General features: G+C 43.5%; 1 protein-coding gene across 13 annotated transcripts in view; it reads right to left on the bottom strand.

The window, feature by feature from the left end:
* The window catches only part of RAB27A (RAB27A, member RAS oncogene family), a 462534-nt gene that overhangs the window by 167179 nt on the left and 274916 nt on the right, over positions 1-20439 (bottom strand). Inside the window, exon 1 of one of the 13 annotated variants that reach the window (XM_085644156.1) lies at positions 9861-10061. The exons of 9 other annotated variants lie outside the window; for them this stretch is intronic. The gene's annotated coding sequence lies outside the window, so the exon portion shown is untranslated. Of the gene's footprint in view, positions 1-8544; positions 8723-9860; positions 10062-20439 lie in introns of those variants that run through there. 3 more of the 13 variants (XM_085644152.1, XM_085644144.1, XM_085644149.1) reach the window with 3 other exon arrangements.

Genomic DNA, 20439 nt, shown 5'->3' with positions numbered 1-20439 from the left:
ATCGAACGCGGCCGACATGTCGAGCAGCACTAAAAAGGCTGCCCGTCCAATGTCGACTCGCGAACGAAGATCGTCCAGGACGGTCACCAAGGCAGACTCAGTAGCGTGAGCTGGTCTGAAGCCAAACTGGGTCACGTCCAGGCAGATGTTAGTCTCCATAAAACCGGACAGATGTTTAGTGACCAGTTTCTCCAGAATCTTAATAGGAAAAGGGAGGAGCGATATGGGTCTATAATTCGCTGGACAGGTGGAATCCAGTGTTTCTTTCTTCAGCAATGGGGAAACCACCGCAAGTTTCCAACTATCCGGGACTCGAGCCGAGGTAAGGGACTGGCAGCAGATAGCATACAATGGAGGAAAAAGCTCCGCCTGGAACAATTTCCAATATTTATGTGGCAATGGGTCCCTAGGGGAGCCAGAGGATACACTGTTTGCCAAAGAACAGAAATCCTCAAAGGACGGGGGTGGAAAACTGTCCAGCCGTACCTGTCTGCCAACTACCTCTATGGTCTCTGAATCAGTCACCGACACAGAAAGAGGTACAGGATGAATGGCAGGCATGGTCGGCAAAGCAAGCTTGCTCAAAATCAGAGCGATCCTATCTTCAGAGGCCTGCGCCAGGGAGTCGCAAAGAGCTTGAGAGGCTGGAATGTCGTTAGCAGCACAGACTGATCGAGAAAGGTCTCTAAAGATCTTAAATAAGGTCTGAATAGCATTGGGTTTAGCTATAATAAAGTCCAGTATTGAGCCTAGAATGTGTGTAGGACTATCAAATATTTGAACTAGGTTGAGGTGCGCCAGGAACGTTTTTGAGAGTGGTCGCTACCGGATATTTCAAGTCATTCCAATGCAGGTTGAAGTTTCCGAGGAATATTTGGGGATAATGATGACCCACATGAGAAGAAATGGTTTACATGATATCTTCAACGCAGGGATATTAGTTACACCGTCCTTTGGTTCCTGCATACATTTATACACTTATGAATAGACTCCAAATATTTATTTTCTGTAAAAAAAAGTCTGCAGTCACGTACATGATAATGATCGTTCCCAAATGTGCTGTGTACATAATGTTTTCAACTGTTAGTGCAAAGGTCTCCTGAATGTTATCCTATACTTTGCTTCAACTGTTAGCAACTTTGTTCCCATACTTTGCACAGTACTCTATGAAAAGCACTCTGTTGCTCTTGGGTCTTGTACATGATATAAAAAAAATACGAAGAAGAAGAATCACTGGAGGCCAAAGATATAGTTGCAGTCTTGATACAGACAAATTGCTAATCCAAAGAACCCACAAGGAAAGTTTTGGAAATGTGCACTTCCTGCAGGGTCACCCGGAATTTTTTTTGTCTTTTTACGGAACACTATTTTTATTGACTTTTGAGCTCTGTGCACTTTACTCCCGCTATGTAGTGGTAAAGTGCTTGTACTCTCCTTGTTAAACATATATACCTAATTTGCACATTTAGTTACATATAAGCCCCTACAATACTGTACACCAAGTACCCACTGCCTTTAAAGTAAATTCTACTGGTGGGCTTCAGCACTCATTTTGCCACCCACTAATATAGCACGGTAAAACATGTTTCCAGGCCTGCCACTGCAGCGTGGGTGCACAGTTTTAAACTGCTATTTCGACCTGACAAACCTTTTACCAAGCCTAAACCTTCCTTTTTTAATACTTATAAGCCACCCCTAGAGTAGGCCCTAAATGTATATTAAATATTTTACATGCCTCAGCAGTGAAAATCCTAAGCATATTTCTCCCTGGCAAGGCTGGCTCTCCCATAGGTTAGCACTGGTTGTCACTATTACCTTTAATGCTAAATTCCATTTGAGAGTAGCTAGAAAAATCGTTCAAGGACTCATTTTAATAATAATTTAAAATCCAACTTAATGTTCAGGTCAGATATTATATTGCTATTTTGTAAATGTCACTTTTAGAATGTTGTAATTTTCTTATCTAAAACCAAAATACTTTCCTGCCAGTCTCCAGCTGTCACCTGACCCCTGATGGCTCCCCTGGCGAGAGATATCTATTGCTCCAAGACAGTTGAGAAAGGCACCTGGGAGTGGCAAGGGGTACACCACCCTTGACAAGAAGGCCTGGGGCTGTACCCAGCTCCTTCCGGAGCTTCAAAGGATGCCTACTTTGTCACTGGTAGATGAAGCTCACACTAGGCCTTCCTCCCATTTGTCTTTCTAGTCAGGCAGGCACCAAACCCAGTAGGGGTAGAGGAACAGACCTGGAGTGGTTTAGGGTTGGACAAAGAGTTGCCCTCCATCCAAAGGCTGGCACGGGGCATAAAGGTGGACCCTCACAGAACTCTCCTTAGAACATTCCGGGACCTGTGAAAAATTAGGAGTGCCCTGCTGTCTGAAGAACCTGAAAGAAGCCTGATCTGCTTGCCTTGAACCCAGGACACCAAGTAATGACTCCAAGGGTCAGTTGGCCAGGCTTCTGTTTGAGCTACAGGGACGCAAGCAGCTTCTAGGGGCCTTGTTCCATGTAATTGCCCAGCTGACCAGTTCCAACTAGCCTCTGTTGGCGTGAGTCCTACCCCCTAAGTGAAGCACCCTCATGTCCTGGACCCTTTCCTGATGTTACAGTGTACTCATTCTGCCCCCAAACTGCAAGAAGTGGGACTTAGAAAATTTTTGACAACGTTTTGCCTGAAGAACCAACAGACACTTGGATGACCATTGAAGCCGCAGACATCGAAAATAGGGCCAACCTCAGCTTCATGGTTTGCCCTACTGAAGGAGATAGGACTTCCAGAAAAAAGATTTTATTTCCGAACGTAGATGGCTTCATATAGACCAACGACAGGTACCATCCAATCAACATCGAGGACTTCCTGTGCACCGACTTCAGACTCCGCCCACTTGGAACTGTCCCGTTTTCATCAGTAACCACAGCGAAACCCAGCTCTTCAGCAACCCGCTGTCATCAAGCCCTACTTTGGTTCCAGCTTGTCATGCTGACGCTTCATAAACAGCCATTTTTCCTCCACAATAATTTAAAAGACAGGAGGTTAACCAACAAGCGGGACGAACCTGCTCCCTGTGTCCGACATGCACACCATCGCAGTCGGCCTTAACTTCTAACTTTGACCCAGTCTCACGCATGCAGATAACTAAAGTTGACAATTTGTGCTTTCTTGCACAATTTTACTTCAAACTTTAAAAATTCATATTTCTAGTTCTACTTATTGGATTTTTGGTGCAATTTTATTTATTAAAATGTACTATATTTGTGTAAATTGGTTTGGGAATTTTCTTGTGTTGTGTTTTTACTTTCTTACTGTTTAACTGTTTTGTGCCCAGCTACAAGAGGGGTAAACACAGATTTATTTTGTGACGATAGTGGTTCACTATGACAAGGATTGTGAATATTATTTGAAGTGGGTTCTCAACCCCCTCAACTAATACTCCAATGTCTTATAGAAAGGAAGTTCAATTGAACTGAATTTTGAAGAACATCTAAAATGCACCCGTTCTTAAAATGGCAGCCTAGGTTCTGAAAAGCAGTATCCCGATGACATAGAATCATCTTGTAACCTTATGAATGGCTTGCCTCTCTGTGTAACAAATGTACACTACCAATTCTAGAATGATCCTAAGATTTCCCTCTTTCAACAATTACAAACTATTCCTGCTACAACCCCTTCCCGTTCCAGAAGATCTGTAAGACCCACTACTCCCCCTAGCATTCTGCCCCTCCCCACCCCTTATGATCAACCACATTTGTCCCATCCTTCCCATGATCCAATAACACTGGTACTCATTTGTTTACTCTGGTACCATTGTTCATGTTTTACTGCTTGCACCCATTAATTTATGCATTTTGAGTTATTCATCTCTATCACCAATTACTGTCACAATACTCTATTGTACTGCACTGCATTTCACACCTCCTGTCTAACCTCTTCTGGGCTATGTTACCATAAGTACTAATCAGCATCAACGTATCTATGTACAGGCTGTGTTCGCACTTAAACACTATGAAAAACAAAAATAAAGCTTCTAAAGTGATGAATGAAATTGTTGTTTTTAAAACTATGGCATCTTCTTGACAGTTTTAAAACAATGAAAGAAAAGTAAATGTGCCAAAAGATGACATGGCCAGAAAGACTTGGAATGGTGAGATGGATAATGTATGTCAAGTAACAAAATAAAAAAAAATAAACAACCCTGAAATGGAGAAACTAGAAACATTAAGATCAACTTGTAGCCCTAGAGCTAATTCTTTGGACAGTTATGAACGCTTATTTTGATTTTAGTGGGGTGTTTAGTATAGTGCTAACACCACTTGCCAACAACTTACTAGAGACAGAAGAAGTGCTAGTGATTCAGAGAGTCAAAGGATGCCTACGGCTTGATTTAGGATTTGATAGACCGCACACTGCCAATCAGGGTGGCAGATGACATTACCGCCACCATCCTGGCAGACTATTGTCTGTCAAATTTTGAGATAACGACCAGCCCAGCGGTCACCTGTGTACACTATAAGGAACCGCCATCACAGCAGTTTCTTTTGATGTACAAAAAGTTTGGTGGCCAGCCGTCTTCAGTTTTGACGGCTGTCCACCGAACTTCTAACACTTCTTTGTTTTTCATACACAAACTCCAAAAGCAGCAGTTTGTTTCAGAAAAACAAAAAAATAATGACCCCGCACACCCCAAATGTTTGGGGGTGGAGTCATTATTTTTCACTGGGTGGTGACAGGCAGGAAAAAAAGGACATTACTCCGTCCACCCTAAATAGGGTGGGGAGTTTAATATCTTTCCTCCGACAGCCCCAACTCTGTTGGAGGAACTTTTTCATCAATGGAGCCAAATGAGGTGGGTGAGCCGAGGGTTTTGCGGACAGGGCCCTTTTCAGGTTTGCGATGGAGTACTCTATTCCTCAAACTCTAAATCATACCCTTGATCTTTCACTTGAGGCATGTTTTCTTATGAGAAACAGATCGGATTTCAGTGCTCGGTCGTATCAAAGAACGTCTTGTTCCAATGTAGAAGGCGGAGCGGGAGGAGATTCCAAAGAAAGTTTCTGATGTGTGAAAGGTTCTACCCGCACACCTATTGTAATTAGCAGGGTAAGTGCAGAGTATGTTTTAGGCTGCTGGCCTGGAGCCATCTAGTGAAGAAAATTCGTTTATTATTGACAGATGGAGACCCAGGAATTTGCAGTCTGAAGGTAAAATGTATGCATAATATAACTGAGTTAAAACTAATTACTGAAAGTTTTTCTCTATTTTTAAACTCGAAAGAGAAATTGATACTCTATTTTTGGATGCAATGCATTAGTATCCAGGATTTACATTGTGTGTGCTGTGATGATTTCAGGAATTACAGGAATAAGATAAATACAGCGACTTTTTGCACACTTCTTTTACCATGTACCCGATACGGGTTAACCGGTTTGTCACAGGTTTTTGATTTTTCCTCCTGAATGTTAATCATTAAAACTTACTTTCTATTCTTAACGTGAGAAAAGCACACACACATCTCTGCGACTCTGGCCTCGTTTAAGTGGGACCACAGCAAATGGTCTATGAAAAGTTTTGTTGGAGAGTATTCAGGTCAGAAGCAGAGAGTCCTGCAACTACAATGGTAACCTGAGATTTCTCCTGTAGGATTTCAGTTTTATAAATATTCACAGATAGTGTTGGTATACCTACATATTCGTTGCAGAGGACAGATCAAACTACATGAAAAAAAAAAGTGTGCAAAATGTAATACATTTGAAATAACGTGTTACCTGATATCACCCCTCTATATTTTACAAACAAAAATTATTTTAGAACTGTGGCACCCGCAGAGAAAAAAAATGTGTGGGCATTTATAAGAAATAGAATAGCGTAGCAGTTCAAAAAACGTATCACTTATCCTTGCCTCGCTACTTCTTGCACAACACCTGGTGGCCCCCGCCCTCATAAACCGACCCACCCATACGGACCATGCTCGCAACCTCGGCATCATACTTGACTCTTTACTCACCATGAACCACCAGATCAACGCAGTGTCCTCCACATGCTTCAACACCCTCCGCATACTCTGCAAAAACTTTAAATGGATCCCCCCTGACTCCAGGAAGACCGTCACCCACGCACTAATCATCAGCAGACTGGACTTTGGAAACGCTCTTTAGGCCGGAATCAACAAAAAACTCCTCCACAAACTCCAGACGTCCAGAACGCCGCAGCCAGACTCATCCTCAACATCCCTCGACAGGACTATATCACCCAATACCTCCGCGACCTCCACTGGCTCCCCGTCGAAAAAATAATAACCTTCAAACTGCTCACACACCCCTACAAAACCCTCCATAACACCAGACCCCAATACCTCAAACAAACCTCCTTCCACACCCCGGAGAGAAACCTCCGCTCTGCTGACCTAGCCTTAGCCACGGTCCTCCACATCCATTGGGCCAGATCCTTCTCTTACATCACGGCCAGGACCTGGAACAAACTCCCCCTCTGCATCAGACGAAGCCCCCACACTGCAAGCATTCAGGAAGAGACTCCAGGCCTGGCTCTTCGGATGACCTACGGAGCTGCTCATACCCCCCCCAGCGCCTTGAAACCCTGATGGGTGAGCAACGTGTTTCAAAAATCCCAGATTGATTGTTTGTTCATTTACATATCATAAATGTGCATGCCTACTGAATGACTACCACTAGTAGCATCTTGACGTTTATGCACAAATCGCATCATGATAAATAAAAAAAAATTGGTTGATGTACAGCACCACCAAAAGGAAAAGGTTGAGACCTAATGGCTTTGCCAATGCTTGTTTCATTTACTTTTTACTAATGCATGGTATCACAAAAGTAAGTCCTAATGGCTTTGCCAATGCTTGTTTCTTTTATGTTTCCTCCTAAACAGGAAGCTCCCCACAAGCTTTTTACACTTTTTTGCCCAAATGTAACAGCTGAAAGTTAGCACCTGGCAGCTGCCATCGGTCTCGGTTCGTGTGTTTTTTATTCTATTACACACTTCAAGTGGAAAAGAGGCAAATCTTACTTTGCGATCCAACAAATCACAAGAAACACAATGCAAGAGTGCCTGCGTTGCAGCTATAAAGCCAAGTGCTCTTCACCTGGCTGTCTCCAGTTCCAAAATGGTAGCGCCTGGGGGGTTGGACAGAGCCTTTAAAACAAACATTTGCAATGCAATCGGTCTCGCCTTTGGGACCTTATATGTATTTAGCTATGCAGCACATTAGCCTGGTTGCTGAAACATATACCATTCTTTAACATGGAGGGAAAGTAAGCACCAAACTGCTTTAAACGACATGTATGGGAACACATGGAGAGAAATATTGCCTTGGAGCGGGAAATGGTGTAGTCCAAAGCTCTATTTTTAATATAAAATAAGGGCCTTCATTGGTCATATCACTGAAAATACAAGATTTAAAAAATATATTATTGTCTACGGGTGCTCATGGAAGACAATTTCCATGGACTGGAATCTAGAGAATGCTAAAGTGATTCTGGTATTTTACTGACCTCTGCTGGTCGTTTTCTATCAAGACAGTTAAATAGAGGCAGTTGAATAGAAAAAAGTCCCTAAGCAGAAGCAGACAAGTCCCAGGGCTGATTTCAGAGCCCACAAAGTACATACACATATAAGTATATGCCAAAGTATTAATTTTCAGCCTAACATTGAGGAATTGCCTTGCCCTTGCGGCAATTTAGGTGAGCAATCCATGTTGCATTTTCTGTTCTTTTGTCATTTTTATCAAAGGTACAGTGAGCAACTTTTGATTACGTTTTTTAGGGCCAGTGGAATAACGGACTTCAAGGTTGCCTACGGGACTATCCTTCAGTTTAATGGGGAAAACTTAACACTTCGTATTTGTACTTTTTTTTAAATGGCTATTCGTTCACATGCTTCTATGAACCCCCGATGAGTGGACCCGATTGTACTATATGCATTTCTAGGTTTTAAGCTGATAAAGAAATATGCTCTTTGGTTCCTGAACGATATTCAAATGTGTGGAGTTTTAATGCTTGGAATTCAATTCAATAGCTTATTTCCCCCCGCTGCTATTCCCCCCAAAAACCATCTGCACCTTGCACTTTATTATATGATGCTGCTATATATATATATAACTTGACACACCCGTGACAACTTTGTGATGACTTATCAAGTTGTTTTTTTTATATATAGCTAAAGATTTGATGTGTTTTAAATCCAGATGATTTTTTTTATGTAAATGTTTAAGTGATTAACTTTGTGAGAATTGTTTGTGCTTTTATGGACACTTTATATCCGAATAAAGATTATTGAATAAAATAAACTAAAGTATATACAAGAGGTCTCGAATGCTCGACCTAAAAACGGCAATTGCTAATATGTTTTAAAAAAATGTTAGGTGTACAGTCTGCTCTAAGTTGGCTCAAACAACGACCTTCATATAGTTCATACATTAATAATCTGGGGTCAGCATTCACACAGTCCAGCGTTGGTCTGTGTATTATTTCCCCAATATCACAAAGATTGGCAAAGCCAGGGTTTAACTTACAAATCCTACCTGTAAAGCTGCGCCTTCCAGGCCCACCGATGCCTAGTGTAGCTGTACGCCTGGGGCCCCGTACTCCGATCCCCAGTGGTCCTGTACACCTCACCCTGCCCACCGGTGCCTAGCAGCCCTGTGCTGCGATCATGCAGAGCGCACGTACAGAACACCCGGCATTTTCCGCTTGAACCGCTTCTAGCAGAGCGGCAGCCAGCCCCACCCCTCACCTTTATCCAAGCAACCTGTCCAGTTTTTTCTACTGGTTTAACCCGTTTTCCACCTTCCCTCCCCAAATACCTGGCACTTGGTCTGCTCCTCTGAGTAACTTAACTCACCCCCAGCACTTCCTAAGACTTCGGGGGGGGGGGGGGGCGAACAGCTCAGCAGCTCATCCTTGGCATACTGTGGCTGGAAGCCTGCCTCCGAGGGTGGGGTCGGGGGAGCCTCGACCCTATGAAAATATTAAACTTATCTTGGTTATAACTGGGGCGCGCCGGGCCCTTGAACTCCTACGGGTGGTGCGTGTGAAGGGGCGTGTGGTGTTAGCAGTGTTTCCAGTGAGAGTGAAACGTGCACATCACCCAGAGAGACTGTATGTGAAATGTTACATGTTCCTGTTTCCGCTGCAAATCAGGTTGGGTAGAATGGACGTTCAAGGAACGCAAGATGTCTGTAAAGTGAGTCATGTCACGGAGACGGATTTCTGTGGAATTTGTTTTCTTACGGCATCAGTAAGCTTACTGTGGACGTGTAGCCCACTACCTGAAAGCATTAAACTACAAGCCCCAACATGCTTGAGGGCTAAAATGCCAAGACTGACTGGAAGCCAACCCGTGACATGGGACCATTTAACAGCTGGTCGGAACCTGCAGCTGATCTTTCGACAGGTCTCAATAAGGGCTCAAGGTCCCAATCGCGCATGCCTTAATGCTCCTGTTAAAACGCGACAGCCACATTCATTGTGGGTTGTTAGGTGAAGCTCTGAGAAGGTGGCGGAAGGGGCTGCACGTCACGCCGGTTTGTGCCCCTCAGTGCGCGAACACGGGGTTGAGCGGAGGCAGACGGCTCCTCACAAGTACCAGACCTCGCGCCGGGACTCGCAGCCCTTCCCGAACACCTGTTGCTGTGAGTCGGGAGCCCTCAGCCCAGCTGCGCCACACGTGATGGGAACCATTCAGGCGCGCGCACAACATCCATCCGTCACTGCTGCTTTTGCACACACTGCCTTTGGTGGGCTGCGGACGGCTGCTATGAAATTTAGTGAAAGCGTAACTTTTCTAGTCTTGGGTGCAGGTTTAAAAAACAAAACAAAAAACAACTACGCGACTCACCTTGGTTTCGGCACCGGGGACAGGGATCCGGGCGAGCTCTAAGCTCGTGTAGGTGTCTGCAGCAGGAGCACTCCCCGGCTCCACCTGCTTCGCACACAGGCGATTAGCCGACGTGTCACCTGTTTGCACTCGGTGTGTGACTGAGAGCAGATAAAGGTGTGCCTGTCTGGTGTGTGAGAGCAGAGGAGGGGTGAGGCGGCAGAGGAGCGCTGCGACTCGGACATCTCCCGAACGCGGCCCCTTCCAGCGCCAAGCAGAGCCGTAGGCCATCTCGGTTATCACTCCAGACCCTGTTATTTTACTCTCTGCAGCTGGCACGGGCACAAGGAAAGCATCATGGAACAGACGACTCCCTTCCAGGCATCATGTTCTGCCAAACAAGGCATTAAAGCTCAAAGCTGCGACGATTAAAAGGCCACGTGAAACAACATGTGTGCAAATGTGGTGGATGCTAGTTTATTTCCATCTAGCTAAAAGCGGCGTTAAATTTATTGTAGGTATAGACCGAGCGTTTTTTTTTTTTACATCTACTTAGAAGCAACACTTGCTAGGTCTGCTATTGGCTGTTCGGTGTATCATTCTGCCTCCCACGGAGTGCTTGCATTGCAGTGTGTTAGGAACTATTCCACATCTCAAAAGTACACAGAAACAGGACACACCAAATTCTTTATCTCATAAGTGTCCTGAATGCAGAAAGCAATGCATTTATTTGCTTTTCTGTTTTTTTTTTTGTAGCAGGCAATACATGTTTTAGCCAGGGCTCAAAATATCAACCTGTCCTGTTGGCTTTGCCAATAACTGTTTTAAGAATGGATAGAAGGCCGCTTGGTTTTTTGTTCTGGCTTGAAAGAGCCTTCAGTTATTTTAAGTCTTACCAAAACGCAATTTTAGCTGTCTTGCCAGCCTCGCATACTCAGAAATAAATTGAAATCAAAAATACAAACACACACGCATAGAGGGGCTTTGGGTCAGTCCTTTTCATCCACTGGCCTGCCCACAATGGCGACCCCATCAGGCGATGGGTCAGCCCACTTAACCTACTGGTTCGCCTGCATTCCAATGGCATGTTCCATTCCATTCCCAAAATCTTTATTTCGGTCAGCTTGGACCATAAAAGTGCATACAGAGAAAATTCACACACATAAAACCATGTAGAATAAAAACAATCCCTAATGGTAGCTGCACAAATATTTTTAGTTAACAGCGTGAAAGTGCATTGCAGACGTCATAGAGTGGTGAATCTGGGCAATTTATGTCTAGAGCCCGTTCCCAGCCAACTACCATGAATGTTTCCCCTTAGTAAGAGCCACCTCGGGCATAAAAAGTTACAAATGCAATTAATCAGAATAAAAAAGGATTTCATCAGCAGACTTGGCATTTGAGACGTTAAAAAGAATTTTTTTTGATAAAACAGTTGACAGATGGAGACAATAGATACATTTAAGACTGTGATAACAGATTTAAAAACAACCAACGCGTACGCCACATTGAAGTTAGAAATCGAGATACAGCAAAGACACTCGGCATACGAGTATCAAACTTCAGGACTCAAAATGCCTCCTCGCGATGTGCAAGCCTAAATTCCTGCACAGTTGGATGAGCCAGCGCTGCCTAGCTGACTAGTAGCTGGGGCAAAAGAAGGGAACGTGGAGCTCTGACTCTTCCTCACAATTGCAGGCAGGGCACCCTCGCAAAGCGGTTTTTGACCATTTGCTGGAGAAGGCATGGAGCGACAAGGTACCAAATCTAAACTGGACGTATAGTTTCCTTGCCAGGGTTGGTTGGATGACATCCAGAAAGGGCTCTATTGTATACTCATCTTTAATTGTCAAGAATTCGGCTGTCAAGTGTCCTAAGGCCGAACTCCCTTGGAGGGCTGCAAGTTTATGCATTCTATAGGTTTTTACCATTTCTGAGCGTGAGATTGCAGTGCACGTTTCCTCTGGATTGCTCCAGAGACTTAATTTTCCCAGCCTACTACATTCATCCTTTACATGTGCAAACTATGGGATTTTTCCTACAACCGGGAAACTCAATAGCTCTTTTAATTCGGACCGATAAATGGCCAATTCCAGGGTCACCCACAATCTGTGCCAAAAAGTTAGGGGTCTGAGTCCAATCTCCTCCCAAATTGGTCTGATTCCTAGATCCAGCTGTAGGGGGGAAAACGGGGGATCTGGGGGGCGGGGGGTGAGACCCAAAATCTGCCTCATAAAACTGTTCTCTATTTTGCTCACACTACTAGAACAACAATGACCCCATAATTCAGCCCCGTACATTTTAACACCCCTGGCTTGCACCTTATAAATCTCTGCTATAGGCCCAGCAGGTTTGTGGGAGGAATTTCTATACAGTTTTACAATTCCCCCTGTAGTCTGGGCTAACTTGAGACTTGCTTTGGCCCCACTCCAAGTTTTCTGTGAGGGTGACACCTAAATATTCAAATACCGACACCCTCTCGAGCATAATGCCATCTAGACAAGGGTTGGAGCGGGATATGTTGGCTGGGTTGAATACCATAAATTTGGTCTTCTAAGTGTTAATCTCCAGCCCCCTGTTATTACAGAAGATAACAAAGCTATCAAGAACCCTCTGGATGCCCATGAGCGACTTTGACATTAAAAGGGTGTCGTCTGCAAACATCATTGCTGGAACCTTTCTATGTGCTAACTTCGGGCATCATTATCCTTTACCTCAGTAAATTGGGCGACCAATACGTAACAAAAAGGGAAGACAGAGTGGGTGCAAGCACACACCCCTGCCATACTCCTCTGTTAACTGGGAATCGGGAAGTTAGTTCACCGCCTTTCCCACCCCTTACTTGGGCAAAGTTGCCTTTCTGCAATGTAATAAGCATACTCAGAAGGTGGGGGGAATCCCTAGGTCTCTAAGTACACCCCATAGTTTAACTCTGGGCACCAGATCAAAAGCCGTCTTCAGATCTACAAAAATGAAATAGAGACTGCCACCCTCTAGTGTCACCATTTTCCAAAATAAGAGTTGGAGTCTATATATTTGGTCGACGGTGGAAATGTTTTTTCTGAATCCGGCTTGATATGGGCTCAATATTCGTGTTCTTCCATCCACCCCTGAAGACAATCAATAAGTACCCTTGCAAACAATTTCTGTGGGACATCGATCAAACTCATCGGTCTATAGTTTTCAGGCAAAAGTGGTGAGCCCTTTTTAAAAACTAGGACAATTTCTGCCCCAGCCCAAGTTTCAGGGATTGCCATACCTTTCATAATAGCATTAAATCAAACCCATAAATAGGGTCACCATATTTATGGTTCTTCCCGGAAAAGGTCCCCCAGTAGCTTATCCAGTCTCAGTGCTTTGCCAGAGGGAAGCTTGCTTATTGCATTTAAAACTTTGATTGATGCCTAAAGAATGGTCCAACTACATTGCAGTAATGTCAATCATGGGGGGGGGAGGGGGGGGGAGCTATTGACCATCTAAATGCCCAGGGTACTATCATAGAGGTTGATAGTATCATTGTTTATTCCAATTCTAGCAAGCAGTTGCTAACACTAGCCTCCTGGAATATAGCTGGACTGAAATCTAAGATAGTGTCAGTCGAATGGTCAGCATTTATTGAGGACAATGACATTTGGGCTTTTCAGGAAACCTGGTCAATAGGTCCCATTTTTCGCCCGGGTACTTGAATTTTATAAACCAGCTATTGCTGGCAAAAAGGGGTAGGCCTTCAGGTGGGCTTACCTTATGGGTTAGACAACATCAAGGTTACAGGGTCGAGGAGATCTCAACTGATAGCCCAGACATTCTGGTTATTATCATACATCCAAAGTAGGAACCTGGCCTACTAGATATCATCATATATGCCAGAGGGATGGTTGGAGGGAATTTTTCTAGCACAGTTTCTCTGCTAGATACCTTTATAGAAGAACAAAGAGGTGGTAACAATATGGTGATAGCGGGAGACTTTAATTGTACCTTTGAGCCCCTAGTCCATGAAGATGTTGATAATGGTAATGATGAGGACCTACAGCAGGGCATTCCATCCCTAACCCTGCAGCCAATAAGGAACTGGACTGAGGCTGTCCTTCAATTAAATAGTTTGTGTCTGGAGAAGGGCATCAAGGCAGCAAATGGGAGGACAATATCGGATAGCAAGGGATTACATACATATTGTAATGGGTTAAGAAGCAGCCGGATTGATTATCTTTTTATCAACATTGAGATGTAGTCATGTGTCGTAGACATTAAGGTCCAAGAAATAAGTGAGAGTGACCATAATCCTCTTTTGTTAAATCTACAGGTAAAGGGGATAGGCTCACAGCCCTGGCTGATTGGGAGGCTGACTGCAGATGTTCTCCTCTCGAATGACATGAGAAGGGGTAAGTGGGCAACATTATTGGAGGATGATAAATCTCTAGAGCTTATGAAAAAATCAGGGGAGAATACCCTTATGACCCTTTCTGCATTTGACAATCAGGCCGACATAAATGCAGTGATTACGCAGACTCATGAAGATTTGTTTACAAAGCTCAAGAGTTTTTTTATTAAGTCCTACAAGCCCTGCAACAGAGCTATTATTAAATCAGCTAATTTGCATAACAAGGACTGCAGAGTAGCATATATGAAATTGTCCCAAGCTATAAAAACCAAATCGATGGAGAAGATAAAATATGCTCCGGAAATATATAAGAAAACTTAACTCGTAGCTATAAAGGAGGTTTTTTAAAAAAAACATTTTATTGTACTTCATAAAATTATATAAAATAATACAGTAGCTATAAAGGAGTTTGATGAAAAACGTTGGAAGGAACTTCTGCATGCAAGTAGAGAAAAAAGCATGCAGAATTTTGGCAGATAGTGAAATGGGGCAGTGGGGAGTTAAGACAAGTTCCTGTTTACCATGTAGCACCAGATCAGTGGGTTTCTCACTACCAGGCCCAATTTGCTGCCCAAATTGTTAGTACTATCCAACGTCCAATAGTAAAGCCTGATAAAATTGTGATTTTTGGGATAAGGGAGGTAGAAACAGCTCTGGATGCGATACCTAAAGGTAGAGCACCAGGCCCGGACTGTATTCCGGCCGACTTATTTCGACATGACAGACAACTGGCTAAAATACATTCATATACTTGCTAATGCAATTGCCAGTGGGGCTCCCATCCCAGATTCCTGGCGAGGTGCGGAAATTCTACCAATATATAAAAAGGGGGATCGCACGTGCCCATGCAATTATAGGCCAATACGTCTAATAGATTCAATGCAAAAGATTATGGCCAGGCTCGTGCTGAGTAGGATCCAATTTTGGATTAGTGAAAACGATGTTCTATCCCCACTACAGGCTGGCTTCCGCCAAAATGTTAGCACCATAGATCAGGTTTTTAGGTTTATGATGATCTATTGGCGCTCCGTAGCTATTGCAGGGGGCACTATTTACGCGGCATTTATAGATCTTAAATCCGCATTTGATTTGGTGCCGCTTTATAAACTTTGGGGAGTATTGAAAGATCTTGGGATGCCAATAGAACTCCTTGTATTAATTGTTAAACTCCATGAATCCAACTTTGCGCAGGTACGTTGGGGGTCACAGGGCAATGTTACAGATAGGTTTGATGTTTCAAAAGGTGTCCAGCAAGGGTGTGTGCTGGCCCCTTCACTTTTTTCATTGTTTATAAACAGGGCTGTATATTATTTTTCCTCACATTCAACGGGTGCTCCCTCACTTGCCGGTGCGAAGGTACCGTTATTAATGTTTGCTGATGACACTCTTATCCTATCTAAGACGTAGAAAGGGTTGTAGTGTGCTTTGAATAGATTTGAGACCTTTTGTAGTGACCATGAGTTGGTAGTAAACGTTGATAAAACCAAATTTATGGTTCTACATAAACAAAGTGATGCAGGAGAGAGTATTCATGAATAATGTTCAATTGGAACAAACCGATGTTTTTACATACCTGGGAGTGACTCTGAGCAAGAAGTTAAATTGGAAACCCCAGATAGATTTAATAACCCTTAAGCACGTTCAACTTGCAGGTGAATTATTAAAAGAACATAGGTTGTCCCAAACGAAGCGGGTAGGCCGGCTTTAACAATTTACAATGTTAAGGTTAGGGCCTCTATCCTTTATGGAGCCGGGCTCTGGGGCTTCAAAAATGTATCATCATTAACTGTAGCCCAAAACAAGTTTTTGAGAACCCTAACAGGTCTTCCACAATCCACCCCACTTAAACCCCTATATTTAGATCTAGGTTGTTGCACTCTAGAGAAGTTAGCCTGGTTTAGACCAATAGCATACTGGAGAAGGCTCTGGACTATTCCAGAGCTGGTTCACTATGCTAATGTACTGAAAGATGTAAGAGAAGCTGACTCAGCAAGTAGTATTGTATGGCTGCAAAAAATCAGGTGCACATTGGTGGACATGGGGTATAGCCATTTGTGGGAGAATCCAATAAGTAAATCATTTCCATCAAAAAAAGTTCTCAAAGAAGCCTATTGGAATATAGTCAAAACCAAGTGTATGTCACCCATCAAGAATACTTCTCTCTCAGACTATGTTATGGAACATAAACAAGACATCCAGTTTGAGGCTTATAGGGACTTTATATTAAAACCCTTAGATAGAAAGTTGTATCATCAATTTAGGGTTGGTTCGCTCCCGATAAAATCATTTGTGCTAAAATGGCAAAGCTCAATGGCCACTAGATGAGAATCTTGCCAAATGCAGGATGAGACAATTCCCCACATCTTGTTTGTGTGTCCAGCATACAAGCGCCCTAGGGACAAATGGCTCAAGCCAGTTTGTGCCAATATGGGCACAAGATCAAGCCATGTTGCACTTTGTATACTGAAAACTAACACACAGGAAACTATAATAGTGGTAACAGCTAAATTCCTGAGTTGGATGTGGGGTGTCCGAGCAAAGTGCCTGAAGAAGTAAGGAACATTGAGTGGTTTACTAGGTGTCAATGAGACGACAACTATACAACAATGTTCGCATTTTGGTACCATTGTCTAAATAGTATCTGCAGATTACTATAATATTGTATGGTCTAGAAAATGGTTTTGAGATAGTTAAAACATTTGATTCTGAAAATTCGATTGTTGTACACAATTGTTTTATTGTTTTTAAGTTATTTAATATTTTTTTAAAGAGACTATTCAATGGTTTATAGCTTTTATGAAATAGTAGGATATTTGTAAGATGTTTTACCACTGTGGTGTTGTCATTTTTGTGTCTTTAATGATTGAAAGAATCGAAATAAAGACAAATTGATTGCATTTAAAACTTCAATCAAAGTAATCTCGGGGGTTTCTTCATGATTGGTACTTAAAGGAATTGTGGATGTTTCATCATTCGGGCAGGGTGCTTCCTTCTTAGTGTATAAAACCTGGAAGTGTGCTTTCCATACATCTGCTGCTATGTTTGGTTCTATGGTTGACTTTCCTTCACTACTGCCTGTACTAACTATGGGCCAAAATGCCTTCATAGTGATAATAGGGGAATCATTGAGGAACCCCAACAAAGATTGTCGTATACTGGTGCATAGTAAGGTCATCATTTACTATTCTTTAAAAGCTGATACAATAATGATAAATTTGTTGTAGAATGCATCATTGTTTCCTAACTTTTCTTGGGAGGAGAGCCTCCCAAAGCCCCCTTTGTAGTGGTCAGATGGTGTGCACTGTATGGGGACTGGTCTGAAAACATTTGCCAGGGCTGATTTGGGTTTCCAGTCTGGCCGTGGCAGGAGCCTTGTACTGCGAAATAAAACAAACCATTTAAAAGTTAGTCACGGAGATGCAGCACTAACCTTCCCATTTTTTGCACATTCTTTCAATATAAAACCCTAAAATCCCTAGTAATTTGAGTATTTGTTTTGTGTGCACACGTGTGTCATTGTTTTAGAATTATTGTTTTAATGTTTGAAATTTAAATCATACAAATTGCTTGGGGGTTCCCGGCTTCCAGTGGTGACTCAATGGGGGTCCTCAGGAGTCAAAAGTTTGGGAACCACTGTTAACTAGTTCATACCTTGCTCCTATATATCCCCATCCCCGGCAACTTGTGGAGTGGACAGACTGCCAGTATATTGCGGACATGATTCCTGAAGGCTTGGAATAACTGTGTGTGTACCTATTGGAAATTGTGTCATGCCAGTAACACTTGTACTCGCCTTTTTTTCCCTTTTGTTTAATGTATCCCTTTTCGTTGGGAAAATAAATAAAGAGAACTACAAGTGCCAGAATATAAAGAAGAAAACCTGCCTTGTCTGTGCTGCTTAAGAACGGAATCTGGCGTTGTGGTGGCTGTAAGTTTATGTTTGACATTCTTATCAAGGAGTAAAATATTTCTTCAGTTTTTCCCCACACTGTAACTATTTTAGGTTCTAAAATATAATTCATATTTTGAAAAAAAGAAAATAAATATAGTTTCTATGCCTGCGCTCCGTGCAGTTCTATTAAAATTATGTCAGTGGTTAACTTTATTTTTATATTTTAACTATTTTTTCCAAGCCGACGACCACCAAGTTCAACTAGGAACATCTTTTCATTTTTAGGTCTCGGCTAGCGAAGGCTGCGCTTGCGCAGTCTCGCTCGCGAGATTTAATGACTTGGAGAAGAGGGGCTTGAACCCGCCCCTCTTCTCTCCTCTTCTCCATTGGCTGGCCTCTTGAATACTGGCCAGCCATTGGAGAAGAGGCTTGTCACTCCGAACAGGCCCCGTCCTTTTCGGATTCGGGGGCGTGTTTTTTCGTTGCTTTTCGCCCAGGCGTGTTTTTCTCTCCTCCAGCCAATGGCAAGAGGAGAGAAAGAAAAACACGCCCCCGATTCCGAAAACAACACTGCGTTTCTCCGAGGCATTTCTGCTTCGCCTCGGAGAAAGGCGGTGGTGTGCTCGTCCTCTCCCCCTGCTCTATATATATAAACATGCACTAATGATGTAAAACTGCACTACACTCATCCAGGCATACTGGTCTACTGCCCATCTATGTTTTCTAACGAGTTTGCTACCCGCCCTGCCTGTGTTTACTGCCTGCCTCCTACGTGTCTTTATTTGTTCCTGCTTCTTGCCCCCTCACCTCTCTTGACTTTAAGCTGCATCTCTTGCTCCTCCATGGCTGCTCCGGGATGTGGAGATAAAAACTGACACCGTGCACTGGATGCAGTGTCCACTGATGGGAGAAGGAGCTGCTACAGCACTGACAGCCTGGATGAAACGTCACTTAGCGCGCGGAGGGAGGCGCTGCCGCCATCTTGGAACAGAGCAGTGTCCGCGGAAATAGTGCGAAAATTCAGTAACAAGGCAAAGGTTTTCGAGTGCTCGTATTTGTATTATTTTGAAAAGAAACAGAATTCTGTGTACTAATGCGTCAGTTAAACAAACATACCTGTTTAGCAAATAGACGCTTTTTAATCACTAGCATTTTTTAGTTATTTAGACTATTTATTTGGTAAACAGTGGCGTGTGAGCTTAGGTTTCTGTTTCAGTCTTACGTTGTGGCTCCGTTCGAGGCAAAATCCACGCCTTCTCGCTGTTGTTTACATGACCCTTTCCCATTCTAAGATGGGTGGTAGGACACGGCGGTCCAAGCAGGTCACTTCGGTTATCGGCAGCCTCCGCCTGAGTCAGGCCGCCATCTTGAAATGGGCATTCTTAAGGGTTTTCTCTTATAGTGCGAACTTCTGTCTACAGCAGTCGTTCTTGCCTGATCAACGCTTATATTTATGTCCTTTAGAACTTTACTGCAACCCGACATAGCTATCTATAGTGCAGCAGGTTCAGTGGCACCAGGGTGCACTCCGCAGAGGGCTTGTTTGGGGCTTCTTTCGGCAGGAGGTGGGTCTAGTTGCCACAACAGGCCATGCTCCTCTGGCCATGCGCTGCTGTTCCTCCCATCACACCCCTTGCGCTGTGGCTGGCTGCATTGATTCCAGGATTTCTACCGTGTTCCGAGAGGGAAATCGACAACAGGAGGATTTGACGGTGGCCAGGCTTGTTTTTTGGGAAGTTTGGAGAAAGTTTCGGGTCCCGGAATCTTGCGCCTGGACGGACCACGGAAGGGAGAATGCGGCCGACTAGGATTTGGGGGTGAGTACCGGGATCCGCCGCTGGTGTCATTTAACCAAAAAGACTCGGATTACAGGATGTTTTAAAGGCTGAACTGTGGAGTCCCTCTACCCTTTAAACGTATTTTAGAAATCTCTGTTTAGTAAATAACAGCCCTTTACATTGTCCCTCCGCTGGCTAAGAGGGTTGGAAGAACTTCAAACAAACAAATCGGAGCATTTGGCGTTATATGGTCTGTAAAGCTTGCGTGATCTGTCTTCACCAAAATGCATCACGATCTGCAACAAAATAATCACGTAACCCCTCCCCCCACACTCTGGGATTTTTGTATTCGAACTGTGCTTTTTTGTTAATTGCGTACCACCTTCATGATAGGGAGTCGCAAGGTTTTCTTTGGTTGTACTATTTGTTGCCATATTTTTGCAGTCGGTGTTGGTAGCTCTATTTTGAATGCTGTGTTAGTTATTGACTGTCTGTCGCCTATAATACAGAAACAGTGTTTCACTCACCCCCTAATGTCTGTGTGTGTGTGGC

The sequence above is a fragment of the Triturus cristatus genome, chromosome 3_1 (assembly GCF_964204655.1).
Source record: "Triturus cristatus chromosome 3_1, aTriCri1.1, whole genome shotgun sequence".
Taxonomy (NCBI): domain Eukaryota; kingdom Metazoa; phylum Chordata; class Amphibia; order Caudata; family Salamandridae; genus Triturus; species Triturus cristatus.
Note: the sequence above shows the minus strand (reverse complement) of the source record. Positions and strands in the feature narration are given on the sequence as shown.